Consider the following 9,346-nt stretch of genomic DNA (forward strand, 5'->3'; position numbering starts at 1 on the left):
GTCTTCGATTTTAGAATTAAAAATACGATGAATAAACATGTATTGGACAAAATCCAATATTAGTGAATTATACTCCCTCCATTTGGATTTATAAGGCTTGAATTGAATTTTGTGCCAAACTTTTGACAAACAATTAAACAAAAGAATGTAGGTATATAAACTTTATACTATTGATAGAGTTTTCAATAAATACAACAATATCTTTTGGTGTTGCAATAACGTCGTATTATCAAGTAATGTTTCGGGAAAGTCCCGCATAAAATATCATGCGGGCCTTATAAACCCGACCAGAAGGAGTATACCAGTATGACACATAAGAAAAAAAATGTATAAATAAAAAATTCATCAGTACACATACAAAAAAGTAATAATACAACAACATCATCAGGTCTAGCATGTGCATTTCACGTGGGCCACCATGCTAGCTGGTCAAATTTTGATATCTTTGACTTAGGACAAACCTAGAAATACACGTATTCGTGGACGGAGGGAGTAGTTCTGAATCAAGCTAGTTCAAAAATTGGACACTTATTTTGAATCAAAAGATGGTACCAAACAAACCTTTGTTACATGGTATTACAACTTAAAATGTCAACAAACTAGGAAAAAACATATCTTTACTGCTATTTAATTTTGACTTTGGTACGTACGTCCGTCCGTCGGGCTGCCTCCTCCCAGCCCCGCCTCTGAAAAAAAACCCCCGACCCCGCACGCCTCCTCTTCGTCCACGATGCCGCCTCCCGTTGTCTCCCCTTCCCTTCCTCCTCCGCCGCCGACGTCCGCCCGGCCGCCCCCGTGCAGCCTCCTCTTCGAGGACGGCGCCCCTCTCTCTTGCTCTACCCACTGCCTCTGCTCTCTCCCTTCCTCTGCCCGCTGCAATCAGAGCCGCCGCCGCTTCCTTCCTGCGCCAGTTCCCGCCGCCAAGGACGGGCGTGTGAAGAGAGGGCTGCCGGCCTCCACCCGCTGTCCCTGCCCCCGCCGTTCACCGCCCCCGCGCTCCTCCTCATCGAGCTGCCTCCGCCGCCCCCGCCCCTGCCCTCCTGGTCGGGGGCGGAGGGATGGAGATGGGGCCTACGGCGGCGGCGGGGACGTTGACGGATGTGTGACGTGTCGGTAATGCTCGATGTTGCCGGTACGAGCTGGTCCGTGACTTCGAGGCCGGCCACTTCGGCGTCGCCCACCTCATGCGCTGACGTGCCTCCAGCGACCTCGTCGCCGTCAAATACATCGACCACGGCGAGAAGGTACGGCCCAGAAATCTGCCGTCCCTCCACTTCAGTTAATTGATTCCACCACGACACGGGCACAGCACCAAAGTTCCATGCCCTCTGATAGCTTGATGTGTGTCAGTGTGTGTGCATATTGATGAGAACGTGCAGAGGGAAATCATCAATCACAGGTCATTGCCGCACCAAAACATCATCCGGTTCAAGGAGGTTGTTATGCGGATCCGTGATACTGTCGATTGGAGTCTCGTATTTCGATTGACATGTGGAATGATGCAAAGAGGGTGTCTCTCCGTTTGTTTGCGGTTCTTCAGGTTAATTATTCCGAGGTTAATTATTCCGATGCCGACGCATCTGCGATCGTCATGGAGTATGGCAGTATGCCTCCGGCGAGGATCTCTTCCAACCATCTGCACAATGTTGGTCGAGTCAGCGATGACGAGGTCTCTCTGTACTCGATTGCTTGCTAATCTGGCCCTATCTTTTGATCAAGTGTGTGTGATCATACATTTGTTGGTTACATGTATTGGTTAACTCTTGAGTTTCTCTTTATTTTCAGGCCCGTTTCTTTTTCCAGCAGCTAGCTGGTATCTGGAGTTAGCTACTGCCATTCCATGGTACTCCCAGTTTTGTTTTGCACAAAAAATATTTTCCTTCACAATTTATGTTTTCACCATTTCTGAAGCAAGTATGCCAGTCTGCTGGATGGGAGCAAGGCTCCTCGACTGAAGATATGCGACTTGGTTATTTGAAGGTATTAAGGTTGCCATGTTCACTATCCTATGCTGGGTGCATAATTGCTTAGTCATGTGATAGATGTTCTCTCTGAATGTAGACTTACAGGTCATGTTTACAATCTTGACAGCAGAATATGGACTGTCTTGCTGTGTAGCAGTAAGTTATACATAAATAGAATTATGCGGCTGTTGGATTGTTACCTGAACTCACTTTTCCATGAGTAAAACAAACAGTCACACATGTTCACTGCCGATTGTTATCTGATTCTTGGTGGTGTTGTTTTGGGGTTTTGCAGTCGTCAGTTCTTCATTCACAACCAAAATCATGTTATGTTGCTTGCACTTGCTATTTTCAGTTGAAATTATTGGATCCCTGTGCAGTGCTTGTGTAGGTGCATATCAGGCATGTTATAAATGAACTATTGCGTTTGGTTTTCGTCATTTGATTATCTTGTAAACATATTTCAGGTACTTGGAAGTCAAACAACGCAATGTTACGAAGAATCACATATCTGATGTTATTGCTCAGGCAAGGACTAAGTGTTGTGTTTACTATGGAAATCCTTTGTCATGTCGCTCATAAAATAAATACTGAGTCATATAAGCCTTTCTTGCTGTTCTCTTTCAACAAAGACATCTGGATTGGTTGTCTTCCATGTTGCTTACCGAATGACATCAATGTTTCACATGAAACCAAATAAAAGGTCATTTAATTCGACACAAATGGTGAAATAATTATATTTCAAATTTTGAAGAGTCATTTTTCAATCCGTTGCATCGCACGGGCTTTGTAGCCTCCGCTTCATGGCCTCCTCGCCCTTCGCCTCGGGACGTCAAAGGCGTGACCAGTAGACGGTGCCACTGCTCCATCACCGGCTCCCTCCCAACCAATTTCACGCCCCTTACAAAATTAGCTAAATTCACATAGAATTCATCAAATTTAGTTATTTTGTAAGAGATTTGCCCCTCCATGATCAAATTCGCCCCTCTTAAAGTTGAGTCCTGGATCCGTCCCTGCTCAGTGTAGATAACTTTTGCTCGCGTGCTAACAAAATGAATTCCAAGGAACTCAAGTTTGAAGCTCATGAAAGGGATGTAAAACCAGGCAAAGAGAACATGCAAGCTAGCACGTTGATTCTGGAGAAGCATTGCGGACAAACGGAAATAGTATAAATTAAGTATATTTACCTTTAATAACTCATCTCTTCCAGGGCCATATAAGACTTTAATCTTCTTTTTAGTCCTTTCTTGTAAAAAGAGGCTTCACAACCTGGTCATGGGTGAACAGAAACTCTAATTAAGTATAACTCATCTCTCCACCCTATATCTATATTTATTAATAATCTTATGCCGGCTCCTTTAGTTTAAGTATTTAACAGGTGATCAATTTGCATCCATCTGCTTTCATATACTCTGCAGATCATTGAGGCGAAACATTGTCAGCCTTTTTCTTTTAGGTAAGTTTTGTAAATTCAAGACAGCGGAGGTGCTAATTTCTTAAATTCCTATAAAAAAAGCCTTGTGGTGGTGGCAGTACGTCGCCACCCCTCCCTGCATATGAAATATGTATTGCTGGTATCTTTAAGGGCCTCCCATATGGTTACCACATATGACAATAATATTGTCAGATTTATTTCTAATTGCCTCCATATAGTAGGAATCTTATTATTGAATTTTCAATGGAAACTTTTCTCAGGATAAGATTTTTCTCGGTAGCTTTATGTAGTCCTGCAAATGCAAGAGTCATGTATAGTCTCTTGAGTTAACCATTTAAGACAGGACTAACACATGTGGCTTTTGTAAGCATTACTATCTTAAATCCTTTAAGATGCAAACTTCTGCTGAATGGCTTTCTTTCCTGGATTAACCGGTGATCATATCTATTGTACTAGGGTTAACTTATGCTTGTGTGCTACTAAGAGAAGTGTACATGTTGATTGGTAACAAGGAAGGGGGGCTGTGAGGAGGGTAACATACATTCTTTTGGGGGTTGACCCAGAACCATTCTGTGGTTGTTGATTTGTTAAATTTTGAGAGTGTGAAACACTATTTAAAGTTAACGATTAGCAATTGCAATTGCTATTTTGGTATTTGAAGAGCTTCCACGGGCACTGCAAGTTACTAAAAGTAAATATTGAAGGGTTCGAAAGAAATTCTTTACATAGCACAGAAATGGGAATTTTATTTCTCAAGGACACATACCAGTGTATATTATTTGGCATCTATTCCCATACTTGTTTTCTTATTTTGATGTAAGAACTACATTGCATTCAAATTTCCTTACAAGACAAACTGTTTAAACTTATTCATAACTCTGGAAATTTATATTATCAAAGAGTTACTAATAAAGCGAAATCCCATAGAAAAGTTTTGTAGCTTTACTGCATGGGCGAGCACTTGTTAATCTGGAAAGGCATGGGCGAGCACTCGTCAATCTTTACAAGCATGAAAACTTTTGTAGCTTACATCGTTGACTTGGCTTCTCTATAACCCCGTTTTCAGCTATGGTTTGGATGGTGGTGTGATTACTGATGATCTGGAAAAGGCATCAGCAACTTGGAAAGGTCGATTAAACTTGGCTTATAATGTACACATCACGTATTGAGAATGCAGCCATCAAATTATGAAGGCGAGATAAATCCTTGGTGTGCACGAACTGAATCTTCTGTAAATTGCTCTTGCAGTCATTATATGGCCAAAACCGTTACAAATTATGACAGTGATCAAGCCTGTGACAGATACATTTGCTGAAATGTTGCTAAAGTGAAAAAAAAATATTCACTTGCTTTTTAGTAAATCTATTTCCGTTTTCTTTGAGCGTTACCTGCAAATGTGGTGCATCTGACAAGTTGTGGCAGGCTGTTGTGTGAATCATTTGTGAAAACGCCGATCTAATGTTAATTCTAGGTCATATCATGTGAAAATAGATGCCACGAACTGAAAATATAGACACCATGTTTGAGCGAGAGTGTTATGGTTCCACAGTATGTAAAACGATTCCGTAATAGCATATTGTCCCCGTGACAACTCATAATTTGTAATAGCCACGCACGACGTCGCTGTCCGGATGTCCCCACGTTGCCAAAAGCATTGCCAACGATGCCTACATCTCCAATACTGAGACCTCCGTATGACCCTCAACTTGCAAGTGTACTTCTGACGGCACCACCAGCTCCTCCAACGAAATCGGTACTACCACCTCCACCTCCTCCGGCGACACCACCGACGTGGCCCAGCCATGACCACCAACGCTACCAAAGAAAGAACCTGCGACCGCCATGATCTCCATGCCCGGCAACTGCACCACACACCCGCCTCCATGGGCATCTGGGGATGGGCCAAGACTGCGACCTAGGGAGAGGCGCATGTCAGTGCTGGCGACGAGCGGCCCTCACCGGAGAGGACCCCTGCACTGCCATCTCCTCCTACTGGTTCTTCCGTGAAAAAGCCGCCAGAGTCGGGACGCCCGACAACGAAAGCCTCCGGCACAGCCTCCGACAGCGGTCGGCAAGGTGCACAGTCTCCAATAACAGTAGGCAAGCTGTTGACTTCTAGTCAGAGATAAATTGATTTGTCAGCAGTGTACACGATGAAACGGACAATGAGAAAAAAATAAAAGAAAATCTAAATATTAATCTAACGACTCCAATTGTCAACTTAAAATTAATCGATTTGTTTAAAAATCTGGCTACATACTGACACACACACAGTGTATTGAGCTAAAGAAAATATAACGTAATCAGGAATCGATTGATCAAAGAGCGGACGGCACTACTACAAAACGGTTTATATGTAACAGCACATTAGTAACGGGTCCGGCGCGACTGTTACTGATGAACCATCATACCTCGCGAGAGACATCAATGGCGGTCGGTTAAGTGTCGACCGTTACTGATGAGTGATACATCAATAATGGTCGACCTAATGGGCCCGCCACTGATGTAAAGAGCATATCAGTAACGGTCGTTTGCGGCCCGACCGTTACTGATGTGTGGTACATCTATAACGGGTTGGTATTTAGCGACCGTCACTAATGTCGCCCCTGTTATCAGTAACGGTCGTCCATGTCACGACCGACACTGATGAGCGTCGCGGTATAATACACTGGACAGAGCCGCAGCTGGTCGTGCTGCGCGTCTTCACCGAGACCAGCTGCGGCCCCTTCTCCTCCAAATCCGGCAGAGCCCTGCCAAATTTCGCCATGGCGGCCAACGGGACCGGCTGCAGGTATCCCCTCCCTCCCTCTCCCTTCTTCCTCTCTTCCCTGGCCGGCCCCCATCTCCATATCCGGCCGCCGGACTCCGGCGAGCTCCATTTTTGAAGCTCCGGCCGCCGGCGGCCGGTGAGTTCCATTTTTCGAGCCCCAAGCTTCCCTCTCACTTGCGAGCTTCCTCCCCCTCCCGATCTGTCTCGCCGGCCTCCAATTTCTCTCTTTTCCCCAATTTCAAAATTTTGAGCTCCGGTCATCGGCCAAAATGCGGCCTCCTCCTCGTCGCCCGGAGCTTCCCTCTCGCTTGCGAGCTCTCTCTCCCTCCCAATCTTTCTCGCCGGCCTCCAATTTCTCTTCGAATGTCTCTAATTCCAAATTATTAGTTAGCTTCGGTTAATTAACACCTTAATCCCCTTGTCAATGATTAGGCTAACTATTTTGTTTTGTTTGTTTTCTTGTGTATTGTGTTGTAGATCGAAGGACCGTTCTTGGATGTACGCCAAGGAAAGAATCAATACTCAATGGATAACCAAATGGATGGTCTTTTTTGGAGTTGCGAAAGGTGATATGGAACGAAAAGGACTTTTGATGAAGCGTTGTCTATGTCCCAAATGTGGAAACACATGCATGATGAAGCCTGAAGATGTTCAGATGCACGTGCTGGCATCGGATTTTGTGGAAGGTTATTCTCGCTGGACTTGTCACGGGGAGGATGCGGTTGATGTCGGTAGCGGTAGCGAAGATGATGATGTCCTGCGGTATGATCTGGCGAATGATTCCGAGAAAGAAACAAGGATCGATGAGGAGGCTAATGTGGAAGGTGAAGGAGCTCCACGTGACAGGATTGCCAAAATGCTAGATGATCCGTACCTACGGGACCAGCTGGAGGACCTCGAAGATGAGGCAGAGTCTGCTCAGTTCAAAAAATTGTTGGAGGACGCAAACGCACCCTTGTATGATGGAGCTGGCGAAGAAAACAACGTGCTCGAAGTGACGCTCGAACTTTTGAGGTTGAAAGCAGCATCATGCTGGTCAGACAAGGACTTCACGAACTTGTTGAGTTACCTTGCTTCGGTTTTTCCACAGCCAAACAAGTTGCCCAAGAGCACATACGAGGCGAAGAAGATTACATGCCCGCTCGGATTAGATTGCGTGAAACATCATTCATGTCCAAACGATTGCATGGTATACATTGGAGAGTACGAGAACCATGAGAGCTGCCACATATGCGGTGCATCGAGATACAAGAAGAAAAACGCCAGAGCTGGCGAAGACGATGGAGAAGAAGTGATGAAGGGCAGGCCAGCAAAGACTGTTTGGTATCTTACGGCAGGTGGCCGAGTTGAACGTTGGATGCAGAAAGTTAAGGACGGGTGGTATCTCGTCCATCACGATCCGGCGCAGGCTGCATTCGATATCATGGTCCATCTAATGATCCACATATGCGATGAGATCTTGTCCCTAGGGCCCTCGTTCCTACATAACATGTATGGCCCTGAACGATACAACGGGGTTCTGAAGCGGTACGTTCGTAACAGATCGCGTCCGGAAGGTAGTATCGTGGAAGGCTTTAGGGGAAAAGAGTGCATCGAGTTCTACACGGATTGGTTGGCCGATCAGAAATCAATAGGTGTTCTCGAATCACGGCACAAGGGCAAGCTCGATGGCGGAAGTGGCCTTGGACATACATACCTTAATGTCTATGGAAGAGGAAGGGAAACTGACTTTGAAAGAGCACATTTGGTTGTGTAGCAAACTGTCGGTTGCTGCCGGCCTTATCAGGAAATGCACATGGAACAACTGCGAAATAAAAAACCCTAAAAGAGGAGAAGTTTGGATCCACTGGGAGCACAATAAAACATTCGCAGCGTGGCTGAAGAATTATTGGTACGGCAGGGAGACGACCAATGTATCAGAAGAGACGGTTGCAGGTTTATCACGGGAACCTGCTTACCACGTCTCTACTTGGCAATCATATGGGATCAACGGCTATAACTTCTACACCGCGTCTCAGGACCGTAAAAGCACGTATCAAAATAGTGGTGTAGTCATGATTTCTGAGACCGCGACCGACGACAACAGCAAAACCAAAGCGTTCTTCGGCGTTATCAAGGAGATCTGGGAATTGGAGTATTCGATCACAAAGATCCCAATGTTCCGTGTAAGATGGACCAAAGGTGACAAAGAAGAAAGTCACAGGTTGACGACGATAGTGCTACTTCCTTAGATCCCTCGTGAACAAGTTGACGCGAGAAAAACCCCGGCAAGAGATGAACCATGGGTCTTTGCTAAGCAAGGCAAGCAGGTTTTCTACATAGACAATCCAGCAAATAAAGGCCGCGTTGTAGTAAGAAGAGGGAAAAGAAGCATTGTTGGAGTGGACGGAGTTACTTCACAAGAAGACTACAAAGGTTTCCATGATCCGACGACCGCCGCAGATGACGAAGAAGCGGAATGCACGATATTAACGAGGAAAAGGAGAGGGAAAAAAGAAGTGATGGGAGCGAGAGCGAGAAAATATCACAAAAACCCTACCTCAGAAGCAGTTCTGCGAGGAGCCAAGTTATGACTTACCGAAGGAAAGAGAAGTACTAGTAGTCACATTATAAAAATGTACTCGTAGTGAATCTTAATGCAAATTTTGTACTAAGTGAAATTATGTGTGATCCATGTACTTTTGTGTATGCATGCTAGTACATGGCTTTATGTGATGAATTTTTTAAATTAAATTTAGCACAGATACTAGACAAAATGCATGAATTTATTCATCAAACTTTCGCTTTTTTGTTAAATTGGTACAATACTAGACAAATTGGTACAAAATACGTTCCTGTAATTTAAATTGGTACAAAGTTCAACAAGTATAGATGCACATCAGTAATGGTCGGCTGGTTAACTGCCCGTTACTGATGTGCATCTATACATCAGTAACGGTCGATTTCTTGCCTGACCGTTACTGATGTGCATCCATACATCAGTAACGGTCACATGGGAAGGCGACCACCACTGATGTACTTTGGCGTATATAAGAGAAGCGCCGAAACCCTAGCCCGTTACATCTCGCCTGCGCGTCGCTTTCCTCTAGCAGACCAGCTGTGGGCGCTCCTCCTCCCCGGGCGAAGCCCTGCCGGATTTCCGCGCGCCGCCGCCTCCTCCTCCCCCGAGCCCGAAGC

At 45.2% G+C, this 9,346-nt stretch overlaps 1 long non-coding RNA gene across 7 annotated transcripts; it reads left to right on the forward strand.

The window, feature by feature from the left end:
• The first annotated feature begins 669 nt into the window (after positions 1–669).
• LOC104584711 lies at positions 670–4,780 on the forward strand. 7 transcript variants are annotated; one of them, XR_002960394.1, is made up of 3 exons: positions 670–1,980; positions 2,432–3,420; positions 4,466–4,780. It is a non-coding gene; the product is annotated as an uncharacterized LOC104584711 (long non-coding RNA). The 7 variants fall into 7 exon arrangements; XR_002960393.1 differs by having other exon boundaries at positions 3,856–4,773; XR_001407425.2 differs by having other exon boundaries at positions 670–1,669; positions 1,786–1,980; positions 2,432–4,760.
• The last annotated feature ends 4,566 nt before the right edge of the window (positions 4,781–9,346 follow it).

The sequence above is a fragment of the Brachypodium distachyon genome, chromosome 4 (assembly GCF_000005505.3).
Source record: "Brachypodium distachyon strain Bd21 chromosome 4, Brachypodium_distachyon_v3.0, whole genome shotgun sequence".
Classification (NCBI taxonomy): Eukaryota; Viridiplantae; Streptophyta; class Magnoliopsida; order Poales; family Poaceae; genus Brachypodium; species Brachypodium distachyon.